The sequence below is a fragment of the Carassius gibelio genome, chromosome B12, assembly GCF_023724105.1.
Source record: "Carassius gibelio isolate Cgi1373 ecotype wild population from Czech Republic chromosome B12, carGib1.2-hapl.c, whole genome shotgun sequence".
Lineage (NCBI taxonomy): Eukaryota > Metazoa > Chordata > Actinopteri > Cypriniformes > Cyprinidae > Carassius > Carassius gibelio.
The window spans coordinates 4,696,616-4,713,951 of record NC_068407.1 but is presented as its reverse complement, the minus strand read 5'-3'; the positions used below and the strand labels follow the sequence as shown (position 1 = coordinate 4,713,951).

The window sequence follows — 17,336 nt, the reverse complement described above, 5'->3', positions numbered from 1 at the left end:
TATGTGTGTGTCTGTGTGTGCATGCATGAACATGTCTCAGCTGTGTTGTTTGCTTTGCTCTAACAAACGGTTAAAGTCTTTGTTCAGACCAGAGAAACATCTGCTATACTTACTCAATAAAAGTCTTGTTTCATTGAGCTCATACAACGCAATGGCTCTATTGGGAGACCTTATTAAGTATAATTTTAATCTTCCTTGCATTAATGAACAAAGATTGTTGTTTTTTATTTCACCTTTTTAATGAGTTGTAACAGTATAACAGTATTGAACTTGAAAGCTTTTTTCCTTGTATAATATATTGCCGTAAGCAGAGAAACACATGAGCTGAAAAACTCATTTTGCAGAGGCATATTGAACGGCAGGCTCTCTTGTTTGTGCCGTGCAGCGTTTTAGTGAGCCCAAAGACTAATGAAGTGCTCGTTTACAGGCAACTGGGGTTTAACTTACCCTCAACCCCCAAAACCCCCTGCAGTGACACAGAGCTGGAAAATACTTGATTCACACTCACTTTTTCCAACAAAACAGTTCAATAAGTATGCACTGCTAATCTGTATTTTTGTCTTGTTTCCCTACTAAATATCCTTGAAATAAGACATTTTTACAATATTGCAGTAAATAAAATAAAACATACTGTACTGTAAGCATAAATCTAACCAAATTTGATAAGGTTTACACTCAAAACAAGACAAAAACTATTTGCAAAACCAAATAGCAGTTATGAATGTGTTTTATTATTTGTTTTTTTCTGAAGTAAAAATCTAAGTTTAAATTATATATATATATATATATATTTTTTTTTTTTGCATTGCTTCTTGCACTAGCATTATTTATTTGCTTATTTCATTTTTCCCCCTGCACTTATAATTATGCATAAAAATGGCATCTGAATTTTTTTTGTTTTGTTTTTTGTCAAAGTGTCTACATGGATAAATTAATAAATCAGACCATGCATGTCGATATATGTTTAAACATGTTTTAAATAAGTGCAAAAAAATCTAGGATATTTCCTTAAACTAAGACAGGGAAATCAGGTATTAATGCAAACTTCTGTCAACATGAAGCTGAGTTCAGAATCCCATCAGTCCAGTCCTATTAAGATTTATGCACCTGTTTCATTTGACATGCATTAGCATTTAAGGTTTATGAACAGTATGTGCCTTTGTATAGAAGTCATAGGTTGTTAATATTATGGCATCGTGCATCTATGTATGCAGGAGGTCAGATGTGCCAGTGATATATCCACATCTGTAGTAGGGCAGCGTGTTCTCGTCGGCAGTGGTCAAAGAAGGCAGCCAGCCAAGTGTTAATCTGCATTACCAGCACAAAAGATCCGGGGAGGGAACCGCTGTGAGGATGCGCCTTCATTTACTGGAGATTTATAGAGGCCCAGAATCAGGAGTCAGGATGCCCAGCATTTTCCCTATCATTGGCTCACATCTAAAGAGCCTGTCTTCTTCCTGAAGGGCAATCATTTGGAATCAAGCAACCGCAAATCTTGGGTGTGTGGGGTGGCTGGAATTCCAGGGCCTAGAATGGGATAAATGGAGTATGTGTGGATGGATGTGTGAGCGCATGAATAGAGAATCATATAGCAGAAATATTGCAGGTTCCAGGGTTTGAACAGCCCCAATGAGCCGTGGGCTCCTGGAGCTGGAACACGGAAATGTAGGGAGTCTATTGAAGGCAGAGGGTGATTGTTTGGGGGGCTGTGATGATATATGTCCTCTCTCTGGCCATTGTGTGGGGCCAAGTACATCAATGCCGTCAACTCAGACACACACACAGCCCTCATTCACATGATGAAGCTGTTTCCTGCACGCAGATACACACTGGAGTCAGCCCAGTTCTTTTTCCTGTAGGGTACAAATGTAGGTAGTTTCCTACTGGATGAGAGGCTCCTGCGGTTTAAAGTGTGAAGCACTTCCTGTGGGAGAGGACCATGGGAATGAATGGCAGGCCTTCAGTGCAGTTTTGTTTGTTGTTTACATGGAAAATTAGACCACCGAAGCCTAACATGGGAATTAATACTAAGAAAAATGTTTGTACTTGTATCATATTTGATGCATCAGTTTTTATAGCCTAAATATATATAAAGGCCTTAGTAATACATGTGTCAAATATGATCCAAAATGCTTTATAGGGTTAAGCACGTCCTAATCTTCTATAAGAAGTTAAAGACATTAAAGATATTCCTCGATCATTCTCCTCTTTATTTCATCTGCTGAACATGAAAGAAGATATTTAAAAATAAATCTGAGTCTGATATATATATACATTTTTTACCTTAAAAAAAAAATCTTCTGTGGAATAAATAGTCATACGTGTTTGGAGGGTGAGTAAAACTGTGTCAATAAATATGATAGTTTAGGTGTACTATTCCTTTCATTTTGGGAGTCTATGAAGTCTGTAGGAGCTAGTTTGTAATCTTGACTGAATCAAGGCTACTGGTTTAACTGTAACCTCTGCCTTCTCTGATCCTTCGAGACATTTAGAGAATTCCAGTCATTACTGACCTCTGAGATCAAAGGTTAGGTCTTGAAATAACACAGGCCAGTGGGCCACAGGTGTCCACCTGATCCCAGTGAAGAGGAATGTTGCAAGGTGGACAGATACAATGTGTTTCAGATAAACTTGACCCAGCCCTGATCTTTGGGCAGAAAGTCCAAACAGTGAAATGATTACAGACATTTGTTCAAAGAGCGTGAGGTCAAGTAGGACTTCAAGATGTTAAAAATGGATTTTGCAACCACACAATGTGTGGTTTCCAACCTTGACAACATCAAAGGCTTTGAAATCTGTGTAATCTCAGCTATTTGTTATCTAAACTGCTCATTTTAATAGAACATAAATTCAATCTCACACGCATACAAGTGTGGAACAGAATAAGATACCACACAGGCAATGCATTATGCTGCTTGTGCACCATTTATTCTTCTGATGCGAGTTTTATTTCTGTTGATGTAAGCAGAAGAAACTTCAGAAGATCTCAATTGCTTCATGCCTTCTGCAGTTCAAAGCAAACCACCAATTTAATTTGGCTAATTACCTTACTTTGTGGAGTCGCCCTCAGGCTCCGAGGGAAGACCACTCCTGTTTTTCCATAAGGCGTCACTGATGTGAAAATTACAGCATATCCAATCAAACTCTACAATATTTTTGTACAGGTTCACATAAATTAGCCAAATTAAGCAGATGTCAAAATGACAAGGTTGTGGGACTATGCCTTTATTCTCCCACTGACACAAATGTTGTGAGGTAAAATGAGGTAGAATGAAATATGTCTAATTTAAATAATAATAATATGTATTTGTTCATTTTGTCTTGAACAATGTAAAATCTTGAAGCAAAACCAGCTGAGGACCTTTTGTCAGTCTCAGCCATGGAATAAAAGAGAATCCATCTTTAAGGATGGAGCAAAAAAGTCTATATCCATAAGTGAGATCTTTAGCACAGAGGCTTCATTCATTCATTTATTCCTTTCTCTCAATTTATTCAACATTTAGCAGGGTTTAGGTCCTGTATAGGATGCATTGGAATGCAAGGACAGATAAAAAGAGGCTTCTTCCTAATGGCAGGGGACTGTGAAAGCATACACATAAACTAAAATACAGGGTGCACCCCAACCCCCTCCACAGACACACACACCCAACAGAAATGGGTCCTGAACACTGGCATTCTGAGAGAAAATGGGGGTGGAATGAAATCCAAAGGACTGAAAGAGAGAAAAAGAAGAATGAAAGCAGGAATAAACAATGCTGAAAGTGAAAAGGAAGTTGGAATGAAAGAAGTAAACTGTCTAAAAAGAGGAAAAGAACAAGGTAACAAGAAAGAGACAAGAACAAAAAATGGACCAAAATAGAAAGTGGTTTTGAAAGCCAAAACATTTTGTTTTAACGTGAATGTTTTCCGTCCATTATTACGAGGTGTAAACTTTGTTGCTGTATTATGTGGAGCTTCAAACTTCCTTTTTATTTTGAGTAAGTCAGTGAGTACGAGGGTGCACTCAATTCTTTTGAATGTGACGATAATTAAAACATGAATGAATGTAATGCTAATCCTCTCTTTCCCTGGTGTTGGCTAGATACAGGTTGCTGAGTACAGCAACGAGCAGAGACTGCCGATGGGCGCTTTGTGCACGGCTCTGAAAAGATCCGCCAGTCTGGGCCGATGAGACAGAGTTAAGGGGGTCAGAATGGTCAGGCTGGTATAAATACTTCTCATTGTGCACATTAGGGAGATGCTCCCAGCAGGGAGTCTATAAAGCTCCAGAAGCAACACTAACACCCAATGCGCTGCTTCCCCCCATCCTGGAGAAACACCTCACGTCTTGCTGACAGAAACAAGCTGAGAGTGATGAGATGATGATGGCATTAAAGAGAAAAAGAGCACTTGCCATGAAGTTCCTTGGTTGTTTCCTAATTTATGAATTACATAATAAAAGTTGCTGTAACTTTACTTTGTGCTCTACTTTCTTTGCCTGCACAATACTGGGGACAAAAAGAACCTAGATAGAAACTTTCATCAAATAGGTGAATCTTACAACACCTGTGAATAAAATTTTTATTGGTCAAATGTCAGTCTAAAGTAATCCAAAAATAAATGCATAATAATAATAATAATAATAATAATAATAATAATAATAATAATAATAATAATAATAATGTTTAGGAAAAGAAAATTATACAGTACTTTAATTTGGGGAAAATATTCTATATTTTTTTACCACTGTAATATTACAAAAACTAAGATTTAATATATAATGAAGGCATTTGCACATCATATGCACTGCTTTAATGCTGAATAATTCAAAAAGTTATAGAAATAGAGCAAGTGAAACATGAGGACACAATATGGCAATGATAATTGGATGGTAAATGTGCTTAATGGTCTTGAAAATAAATTGTAAAATATTACTGGTCCTAAATATTTAATTCTGGATTCATATTGGGTTAAATATAATCAGGACATTCTTGAAAGTGTTCCATGAGATTCACCCACAGTTATTGGTTTGTATGCTCATTAACCCTTTGGAGATATAGTTCAAGACTTAAAACAAGGACAGTCATAGACTGTTCTAAAACCTGTCCCAATCAATTATGCCATAAATTATTGAAATCATCCACCTCCTTTTAGCCATTTGTGTTCAGACAGAGTGTAATGTTAAAACATGTTAGAAAGAAGAAAGAGGGAAGGGTGGTTGATAGAAGTAGGGGCTATCTTGGGATACCCCCTCTCAGGAGGATAAGATGGGCAAACATGAAATCAAAGTGAAAAAGCCCCACAAAGGGGTGGCAGAGGAATGATTAGAGGAAGGGGGTGGATGGGGGTTCTTTTTTCCTTGTGGCTCCTTCCCAAAAAGTGCTGGGCCCCACAGTGCCATGAAAAGATCCCTTATACCGAAACTGGCTGTTCCGCCTGCCTCAGATTAGGCCCCAAACAGCCTGTCAGCCGAGACGGAGTATATATCTTTTATTTTATTACTCACTCACGCATCAGTTGGCCATGAGATACCCTGGTGGTATCCTGGGTTATTGTTCACAGCTGAGCCAGAGTCTGACCGAACATAGCCAGAGCAAAGAAAGTACATGTTTGAACACAGTCATGTGCCTACCACACACATGATGTTCTACAATATCATAATTAACAAAGACACACCATCCGTTATATGTGGAGCTTAAAGGAGAAGTCTTTATCATCAATAAAAAGGGCATTAGTGGCTCTTACGTCACAGGCCCATGTGAAAGGTCAACAAGCAGAGAGATTGCAGGACGAATGCAAATTAAGTGAAGACTCAGAGTTAGAGAAAACATGGTAATCTTCATATTATTGTTCATATTTTCTCATGCTGTCTTAGAACCAGACATTTCAACCCGATCCCACGGCAATTCGTACATTTTTCACGAGGTGGCTTATTATACCACACTCGTACAAATTCATATGATTGTTGCCAAATCGTACGTATTTTACGAGTTGCACAATTCGTATGAATTTGTACGAATGACCTACACCTAACCCCGCCCCTAAACCTAACCGTCACTGGGGTTTAGACAAATCGTTTAAAATCGTACGAGTGAGGTCGTACTAATTTGAAACTTCCAACTGATTTAAAAGTGTTTTGATTCACTAAAAAGAACCGGCTCAGAATTTTGCTCAGGATTCAGACTAGTCGCAAAAGGCTAATGCACGTGTTTTCGATTCCCTTCATTTATTATTCATTCTTTATTCATTTAAATGACTTCTGATTCAAGTCATTTACTCGGGAAATGGGAACTTACTAAAAGAAAGTAAAAGATGTACTAATAAGAAAATGGTAATTTGCTAAGGATTGGGAATTCATTGGGCGCGCTGTATTTTTCATATTCACTGAGTAAGAATCGTCTCTCAAGACACTTTCACTTTAGATACGAACAGAAGTCAGACTTCATTGGTTCAAATCAGACTTCACTGGTTCTCTGTAAATGGCTGAAACATATTAGTAAGCTAGTATGATGGTTTAGGATTGAATGGTCATGCTGTATGATTCATAAGATAAACGAGTAGCCTACACTGGATTTCACTGAGCAATACTTAGCAACTAATATTAATGCAGATACGTAAATCGGTTAAGAACCGTTCCATCTAAACGAATGAATGGCTTTCATGACGTTAGGTTTTAGCATGGTTCAAAAATGGAATGGAAATGGTTCTGAATACTAGCATTAGGTGCTAACCAAACCTTGAATGCTGTCATATGACCACTCAGGTGGAATGGATCTGAAACTGTAAATTCCGATTACTATGCACTGGTATCATTTGAAACCTGGATTTGGATTATATGCATTTTTGGTTTTATTTTGACAATCCTAATTAAACTCTAAGGAAGTTTATTTGTTTTTAAGAGAACAGGACCAATCCAAAGCACCCATTTTGGAGCAGGTTTTACATTTGGGTTTTACAAACATCATGATATGGTGAGTTTTGTCCTCTTCCTGTATCTCTTCATGTGTAACAACCCAGTAAAGTGATCTGTTCACCTTTGTGTAGTTGGAAATCTAACAATACTTTATTAACAGCTTGTGTTCAATCACCGTGCAGCAATTCAATTTGAAGTAGGTTGTAGATGTACGATCGAGAGCATCCTGACCAGTTGCATCACAGTCTGGTATGGGAACTGCTCAGTGGCTGACCGCAAGGCACTGCAGAGGGTGGTGAAAACTGCCCAGCGCAACACAGGGACACCACTTCCTGCTCTTGAGGACATCCAGAGGAAACGCTGTCTACGTCGAGCTCGCAGCATTCTCAAGGACTCCTCTCACCCTGACCACAGACTGTTTAACCTCCTCCCCTCCGGGAGGCGTTTCAGGAGCCTCCGAACAAGGACCACAAGATTCAGGAACAGCTTTTTCCCTAAAGCTGTCTCCTTGCTGAACTCTGCCCTCTGACACCCCTCAACACCCCCCACACCACACATAGACTCCTCCCCTTCTTCAACACTCTGATTTATTTATTTATTCACAACAAGCAAAAAACAGTAACTTGTTATTACTTGCACTACTGTCTGTTCATCCAGGAACACTGTATAATCCATTTGCACATTGTAATATTTTCTATGCACTTTACTGTCCATTGCAATACTGTAAATTATGTTCATAGTTCTGCCTATAGTGTACATACACTTTTACATTGCCCATCTGTATAGTATGTTCATAGTACACCTATCTGTATATCGTGCTTATAGTATTTAATATCTGTAAATTATGTCCATAATACTCACCTGTATAGTTATTGTACATATTATAGACCTTTATTCTGTACTTACTGCTTATTGCACTTCTGGTTAGATGCTAACTGCATTTCGTTGCCTTGTACCTACATGTGCAGTGACAATAAAGTTGAATCTAATCTAATCTAATCTAAAGATGTGGATGTAAAATATATGGCTTTGCAGTATTTAGCCCAGATGATGATGTGAAAGCCAAGCAGTGCGTCTTATGCAGCTATGATTGAGCTTTCTTCATGAGCCCCCTGGCTGGTCCTTTGTAAACCCTTGGCTCTAAATGTCTTACAATAAAGATGTGTCATGCACCAAAAATTATAGTTTTTTAAAGGCAACGGTGCTTCGTTTTTTAAAGGAACCTGGTGCATTTCCCAATGTCAGGAGATTGATGTCATAGGTAATATACTGGCTATGAAGCGAAAGGACAATTTATGGTTTATGCAGTTGAAAAGTAAAAAATAAGCCAGGTCATTACCATCACCTGGACTGTTTTCCATGTTTTCAGAGAGAGAGGGTGAGGAAAATGCATTGGGTGGAAAATGCAAAGACCTGGTTTTGCTTTGGCCAAAGGAACTTTAGTTTTGAAAGGGGTCCATCTGGGTTTTTTTTTAAAGGCAGCAGAGGTACCGTCTGCTCCCTAAATCTTCCATCCCATAACCACTATGAAATAATCCCCTGACAGCTTGCCAAACTGGGAGAGGGGGTGGGATGCAGCGGGGTAACCAAAGCTGCTTTGTTCACCCTGTTTGACCGACTGACATTGAGTCTTTTAAGCAGGACTGTGAATGAATTGTGAATATGCTTGCAGACCTTGTGTTTTAATTATTGCATCAGTTGTAAATGTGTTAATGCATCAGTTGCATGTGTGCTTTTTTTGTATGTTTATTCTCTGCACACCTGATTAACATCATATGACGGCTGTGACTGGCATGCTTCAGGTGACCATGTGTTTGAGTACAGTAGGTTTTTCCTAATAATGCTGACGCGAGTGATGTCACACATTAGGTCATAACAGTGTCAGAGTCATAACAGAGGATCCTGTGGGATTGTACTGCTCAAAATTGTACCAATTAATGTCACATGTTCACAGACTGACCGTCTATTTGTTTAGTTGTAGTCTCACTGCACAGGAAACATGCTTTTAAACTGACCTGTGTGTTTACTCAAGTGATGCTGATGTCACTTGTCTGCAAAAGGAGTGATTAATGTCTGCACTCACGAATTCAGAGGAAAAACAGAGAGCGTGGGGGACTTATTGAGACAGAAAAAAAAATTAGAGAGAAAGATCCAAATGACAGCGCATGGTGAATCACTGTCAAATACTCTTGAACCTGATATTAAGCTTTGTCCACATGCAGTGTGTGTTTGAATGTGTTTGCATTTTCTATGCCTTTTACTGTAAGATTTATAAAATACTTGATTTGAATAGGAATGAAGGGAAAACATTGCTGTTCATCAGACAGATAATATTGTTGGAAAAGCTAATTTATCTTAAGCATGACATTCTCCTCTCTTCTTGTTAAGAAACTGCTGAGAGTTGCTGAGAGATTTGATACGTTAGAGAAAAATGCTGTTTATTTTTTTTTAAGAATGGCTAATTTGTTTTTAAATGTTTAGCATTATTTTTTTATTATTATTTTTTGCAAGTATTAAAGTGCAAAATAAATGTTTACATTACATATATATATATATATATATATATATATATATATATATATATATATATATATATATATATATATATATATATATATATATATATATATATATATATATATATATATATATATATATATATATATATATATGTGTGTGTGTGTGTGTGTGTGTGTGTGTGTGTGTGTGTTTTATTTTATTTTATTTAAATGAGATTTATACTGGGTCATTTGTCTTAAAGGAATATTCCAAGTTAAAAACACATTCAAAAATAAATCCTTAAAAAAGGGCACATTGTATCATATTAAAACAAAGGAATTTTTTGTTTTGTCTTTTGAATTTTGCACTTCATTACGTTGTTTTACAGTTAATATAAATGTTTGTAAAATGAATGGATAATATCTTGGCAGAAAATGACCACTATTTCTCTCTCTCTCTCTCTCTCTCTAAATACAGTTAAATCTCTTCTCTTCTCTTCTCTTCTCTTCTCTTCTCTTCTCTTCTCTTCTCTTCTCTTCTCTTCTCTTCTCTTCTCTTCTCTTCTCTTCTCTTCTCTTCTCTCATTATAAATAGAATCCTCGTCATTAAACTGCTCATTTCAAGGACACTCAAATGAGTCGAAGGCATCATTACAGTTAAGAGTGTGTGCTAAGAGCATCTTTAGTGTTAAAACGAGAAGCGAAGCTTCCGCCACTTAAACACTTCAGCCAATCAGACGTCCTGTCAAGCACATGAGGGGAAGTGTCAAGGTATTTGTGCTGTGATTAACACAAGTGCTTTCCTCTGTTCAAGCGCTGGTATAACTAATTAAAAAAGCCAATTATCCCACTCAGACTGGATTTCCAAGAGACACGTCCCAAAGGTTAACAGGCATCTTTAATCTGTTTTTTCCAAGCTCCCTGGCTCAGACTGACTGTATCTAACAACCACACAGCAAGCGTTTATCACAGGATCTGATCCCAAAGGGACACACAGTGCTCTCATTGGCTGAACATCTCATGAATAAACAGGAAAACATATCTCATCTAGGTTTAGGTATAAAACAGGTTACTGGAATCATAGGGATCTGTCAAGCATGTGCTCTGCTAGATAAACACATTTGTACATTAGCACAGCTTCACATTCTTGGTCACCTTATGCACTGAATTTTAACTAGCTCTGCAAAATATCCCAGAGGCTTGCACTAACGTTCTCTAACCATAACTAATCTCAGAGGCCTGATCTTTGGGTGGAAGAATGTTGCCCAGCCGAGGACTTGCTCGGCCTGCAGACCAAACTTTTCCATCCTCCGTCCTGCCACGACAGATTCACTGTAATCTAGCAGATCAAAGGAGAACAGGCCAATCCGATTCCCATAATCCAGTCTAAGGGTGACTTTTGTGCATATTTTTTAAGCCTCTAACGTCTAGTCAAGTAAGTTATCGCATATTTACCTTTGAAAAGCAAGGGCTCATTGACTATTTTTAACACACCATTCTAATTTTAAAGATGCTCTCAATTCTAGATTTTTTTTTTCAGTAGTAGTGTTTCAATATAACTCATCAGAATGTAAATATTTGCCAGTCTTTTTTAAAACCATTTTCTCTTTCTCACAGAAACATCCCTGTTCTCAGACTGTGAAAGGAGACATTGCCATTGTACTCGTAAATGCATGTGTAAATGGATTATTCACCCTTAACTCCAATTCATGAGGTTCAACTCACCAGCCAGACAATAAGGAGATCTATATTTAACAGTAGCATAGCTGTGGAATGCAGCCGTCCACCAGGCATCTCAAGAATGACAATTAGCATATTGTGTCTGACAGCTCAATCATTTTGCATGGCCCGTATGGAGATCAGGGCTTTGACTCGCTGAAGTAGGGAACAATTACAGACTGTGTCTCAGCACGTTTTATTTTTTTATTTTTTTTTTATTGATCCCCCTGTACGATCACACTGTATTTTGGTTAACACCCCTCTCAGCATTCACACAGCTTAGCAGGCAGACAGATGGTGTGCAGTGCATTGAGATGCCGATGAGTGTCTGAATATGTTCCAGGCAGGACGGGTTGATGCTTGAAGATGTTTTTCAAGAAACAGTTATGAACACAGTAACTACCTGTGTACTATTTTTATTTTTATTTGAATTCTTTATAATAATTAAAATTTGGCTTCAATTAAAATACAAAACCGAGCTCAGCGTATTACACTACCAGATCAATTCAAAACACTGCAACCTTGGCTAATTGGAATGTGTCAAAAGTTACGGTAAAAGAGCTCAAAGACTTGTAGATGCAAGCTAAAATGGGATATTTACTTCAGCAAATAGTTTTTTTTTATCTCACAATTGCTTTGGTTAACACTATCGGTTTGGTTTAGAGTAGGAGAAGTGTAAGTGGTACCAGGGTTGCCAGCTCTGTGTAACAAATCCAGTTCAATTGGTACTTAAAACTTGCCCAATCATGGCCAAATCCAACCCAATCATGTTCCAGGGAAAAATGGCAATCAAAACTTCTTGCAGGGATTCCACCTTCAATCTCGTTCTGGGGGGCAGGGGGTTTCGCTTCAAACCGCGAACTAAAATAATATCCTGCAGCAACATTATAAAAGTAGCCTAATTCCACAGGAAAACTACTGACTTGGCAACGTATTATTTTCAAATGTGATAAAGAATCAACCTTTTAGTACCACTCTCCAAACTTTTAATTTCTGAACTGCTGTGATATGCAAAACAGCCAGCATTTTTAGTGCTACTCACTGGACATTTTACTTCGATAGTTTGTGAAACTTGCCAGAAGCAATGTAGTTTGTTGCTGCACACACATTTTTCCTATGATCCTGGGTTGGAATAGTGTTTATCTCGTTGAGAAATTTGTTTGTTTTTAAGATTGGGCACTAATAGAATCAGGCATTGTCCGAGCAAATGTGCATTAGGGTTCTTCCGTTTACTGTGTAGAACTGCCAGTTGAAAGCAATATTATGGCTTTTTTTCTCATGACCAGCCTCTTAGAAGTTATATGGTGCTTAGAAAGAATGTTTAAACTTATCCACTTGACAGGTGTAGCTTTTCACTTTTGATTCTGAAGGTCTTTTGCAAAACTCATCCCACATAATTTCAAGCTAATTTGGCAGCAGCTCTAAGGGAGGAAGACTGCAGTTCGTCATTGCTCTTTGACACAACGCTAACATTTACTGGTTTATATCACTTTGACCCACATTGGATGTGTAGGTGCATTTTGTGATGCAGACTGCCTCGCTTGTTCCATTGAGTTTTTGTCTTTAAGATTTCAAGTCCTGACATACAAAGGTTGCTCAGGTTAGACAAATTACCATGTTTTGCTTGTTTGAATTATTTTTGTAAACCTAACCCCGAACTTTAGTTCTGCATACCTTTAATAACACAAATAATCTATTTTCTTTTCTTTGTCTCCTTCTCTTACTCCAATAAATTGTGCAGTGACTCTAAAAAGCCACCTAAAGCCCTAATCCTATATGTGTGTGTGTGTGTGTACATGTGTGTGTGTACATGTGTGTGTGTGTGTATTATTATTATTATTATTATTATTATTATTTAAAAAAATATTTTTCTTTTCTTTTTTATTTATTTATTTATTTATTTATGTATTTATTTTGATGTGTTGATTGAAACACATGAATACGGAGATCACTGATGTCCACTGACATTACTTTCTCTACACAAAAAAAACTCAATTTTAAGAATCTCACTAAGAGAACAATTGTAACCCTTTATTCAGCTCATTGTGTTGTGTGTGTAAATTTCCATGTTTCAGCATTTGAATTGCTGCCATTTCCCTCTGAGTGGGTCCAGATGAACCAGGGTGGTCATCAGGCCCATAGCACACATTTATCAGTTCTGCTTTTAACACACCAGATCCAGATGAAAATTAATGCAAATCCAAATCACTGATTAATGTGGTTTCTGTGCCATGGTTTCAAAATTGTACCCCATGCTGCACTTCACTTCTTGTTTTCCAGTGTGTCTAGACCAAGTATTTTGAAGCGAGCAGGAGAAAGAGATTTAAAAGAGTTGGAGGATATAACCTGTGGGATAGACTCCTCCTAGTGGCGGATGCTGCAATGGCAACTAGTGCGATGGCCATTATTAAGGAGCTGATAAACTAAGAGATCAGGGTTAAGACTCAGATCAACGTTAGCCACAGGGGACAGGTGTGACTGATCTCCCCTCTCTCTGCCTGCCGGCCGGGGCTGGTGGGTCCGAGCCTGGGTGCTGTCTGGGTTACTAGCCCCTGGGACAAGTCAAAGGGAGCCTCAGGGAGTGGATTGCAGGGTCCTGAGGTGCAGTCCTCATGGGGATTCCCAAAGCCCCTAACCAACCCCCACCAGACTTTGAACCCATATCAAAACAAATGGGGCGTAAATTATAGACATGCAGCCATTCCTGCTGGTGTGATTTGCTCTTGTATTTGCAAAGGTGCACGGGCTTCTGCTTGATCAATCATGTGGAAGAGTAATTGTATTTGTATGAGTTCATACTTTGGTCCCCATTTCAAAGCAATTTGGTGACATTTACCGAAACGGACTTCAGTGCAATCACTGATGTATAACGTTCAAATAAAATACAATACCCAACTCAAAAGGTCGTTCAAATTTATCGAGATTAGCTAGCTGTTTTTTTTTTTGTTTTTTTTGCATTTCTACTCAAATTCCCAACCGGCTGCACTGGAACATTTGCGTTGCACAAAAGCATTCTGGATCCTTTTAAGAAACCCCAGTCTTTCCGTTCCATACGTTCATTGAATGACTACATCATTAAAATCATTCAAGAACATTCAAGCATTTGCATGTGACCACACTCTCCCCGTCTCACCCTCATCAATCCACTCGAATTTCACTGAAATGAGCGTCACAAAATAACACATCATGGAAAATGTTTTCCAAAAGAACCTCATCAAAACAGCAACCAGATTTTTAGAAAGCTAGCCAGCTTCGTCCATTGTAATTGAATAAGATGTTCTTGAGTGAACTTTGCTGCATGTTCTGATTTGTCTCGGTGATGGCACCATTTGTTATTTGACTCCCCGCAAAGTTTAACACGATACAAGGTTGTGTTATGTAGACAATGTTAGTCACATATACAGTACAACAATTAATATAAAAAAATGTGCTCTAGTACAGAAACAATAATGCATTATGAACACAAAGTTCATAATACGTTGAAAGTTTCATATTATATTTATTTTTTTATTTTTTATTTTTTCTTATATCATTTCTTCATTTTAAACACAATCTGATCAAATTACAGTTATGCTCAGAATAATACATTGTGTTTTAAGTATATCTTTCAGAAGGCTAATTGTCTCCAATAATTCCCAATATTCTCTGAAACAAGTCTTGATATCTTACACATTTTTACTTTTCGTTTGAAGGTTGCTGCAATTAACTTTCAGCCATTAAAACCTACTAAAAATAAGTACATTCTGTGGGCCACAAACACATGTATTTTATAGAGAATTTGTTCCACCAATGATATTTAAAATGCATCACTTGAAAACACTTTTTTGTTTGTCTTTTTTCTTTAAGGGGCGTCTGAGAACTGTGAAGGCTCTGACAATGATTAATGAAGTACTGATGCATAAAGGGACCCCACAACTGGGGTTTCATGGGGACACAGGCCATGTCCCCAGATAACCCCACCCAGTTGTGTATTGGCACACCTGCTTGCCAGTCACACTGGACCCCTTTCCTTGTCTTTCTACGTCACCCTCTCTTTCTTCCTCCATGCATCTGCATGATATCTAAAGGAGGTGGCACCAAAGAAAATCAACTCTAATGAAACAGGAAAGGGGCACCCACAAGAGCAGCGGAGCAAATTGCATCCATGTTTATGTTGCACAGCGGAGATGAAAGACGCTGGTCGGTTGATGATTGATGGGCCGGCAGTATTGCACAGATCCGGGTTGGTCAGTCGCAAAGGATCCCAAGATGCCGATAGCAATGGTCAGGAACTTATGAGTGTGGAGGTGGTCTTTCCTGGAGTTAATTAATCCCCATGGACCCCAGATGCCACTGTACATTTGGTGGCTGGTTGCTTAATAGGACTGTGGGTGATGTAGAAGTTTCTGGAAGCTCATATGGCAGCTGGTATGGGGTGAATATGGCAGGGTTGGCATATTTGGCGAACACATTGGGTCTGATTGAGTCACTGGTGCCAGTGTGTGCGAGGGTTTGTCATACTAAGTAGCACCAAAATGCCTTCCTGCATCAACTTCTTCTGTGTGTATATGTTTGGGACATGATAATTAATGTGTCTACAGATGCATACAGACAGGCACTGGAGCTGTGACAAATGAACAGTAAATCTCAATCTATTTTTCTGTGTCGCACACATACACGGCACGCTCAGGGTTTCTTTGCTGGAAACTGGCCTTGACAGCGACACCTGTTTTCCTTGTTAAAGTCTACTGATTTCGATAGCTGACATTTCTGCATAATAACATCAGAACATAGTAATCCGTTTCCTAATTTCATAATGCATGCAGTCAAAGAGAGATTGCACTTGCAGCCAGACATTTATATTAGCATATTATTTATTTACTCTAGAACGATTAGAGTAATATTCATCATACATTTTTGGGGGGTTGTTATTGTCTGTGTGCAATACATTTGAAACCATATTATTTCTAGGTTCCTTTAGTAGAATGCATTAGTAAGTGTCAAAAATATGTATGTGCCTGTTACTTGGTGTAAATCAAGTATGGAGGACACACTTTCTTCTAGCTTTTTTTTTCTTATTCTCTCAATGGAAATGCAAATTGGCAATGGTAAAGCTCTCAGAGGAAATAATTGTTAATAGAATAACTTTCTGCAGTTTTAAACCCTGTAATGGATTAAGGAGTTGAGGAAAAACCTGCATAGAATTAAATAATAAACATTAAGTCAGAATGTTCTAGAAAAGAGAACTTTTTGTTTTGGCAATTTGGAGAACAACCTAAAGCGAGGGGAAAAAGCTCTCAGACATAAGACATCAGTGTTCAGAATTGAAGTCGAAATTGCCCTGGTTACTCTACCGCATTGCAGTAATGGTGTTTTCACATCATTGTTCTTGTACTCGCGTTTACAACCCAGTGCTTTCACATTGCCTCTAACATCTGTCTTGTTGTAGACTTCTGTTGATAACTTAATTTTGTTACACTGCTGTTGTTGTTTTATTATTGTTCAAATTAAAATAACTGTCGCTGGCCCGATTCGTAATTATTACTGAAAATGAGATTGTATGGACTTCAACATTATTTGAAAACGTGCACGGTTAACCTCCATTGACGTCAGTACAATAATAAAAGCATCAAACGGCTTGACAGCATTTCAGACAATTATTCATCCATGTTTATGAATAATCCGTCATAAATGTTCTTTGTCATACTTCATTGTACGCCTCTATTCATATAAATATAGCCATGACTGCATAGACTTAGTCACGCTGGCACTGACATTCCATTCCACAGTTATGAGCGCTCGCTCCGGTTATGGGATGTCTAATCTCTTTCCCTCGCTCTCTCTTCGAGATATCCTGCGTCGAGTAGTTATTCTTGGATGCTGAGGCAGTATGAAGCTTATTTCCCCTGCTGCAATCTCAGGCTGATAATGGTCTGTCATTAAGGCTGAGGCATGTGGTACAGTGGGAGGAGGTTGAGTCAAACCAGCATCGCCACATTAGGTAGGAACGACGATGAATCTAAACTGTAACATGCATTGGCCCACATACAGGAATAGTTACAGTGAACAATGATATGTTCTTTGAATGTGGCAACAAAAGTAATCTAGAATCAACAAATGCTTGAGTAAAAGTGTTTTTATTAGTTTGTCAAGTGAACTTGGCAATTGAAGGTTATATAATCAACAGCAGCTATCAAATTTGAGCAACAAAATGACATCAACTATTAATGAGTGCAGTAGTGGTGCAT

The 17,336-nt window shown here is 38.2% G+C and overlaps 1 protein-coding gene across 1 annotated transcript in view; it reads left to right on the top strand.

The window, feature by feature from the left end:
• LOC127969218 (60S ribosomal protein L38) overlaps positions 1 to 17,336 on the top strand; it is a 607,983-nt gene that overhangs the window by 11,226 nt on the left and 579,421 nt on the right. The gene's annotated exons all lie outside the window — the stretch shown is intronic.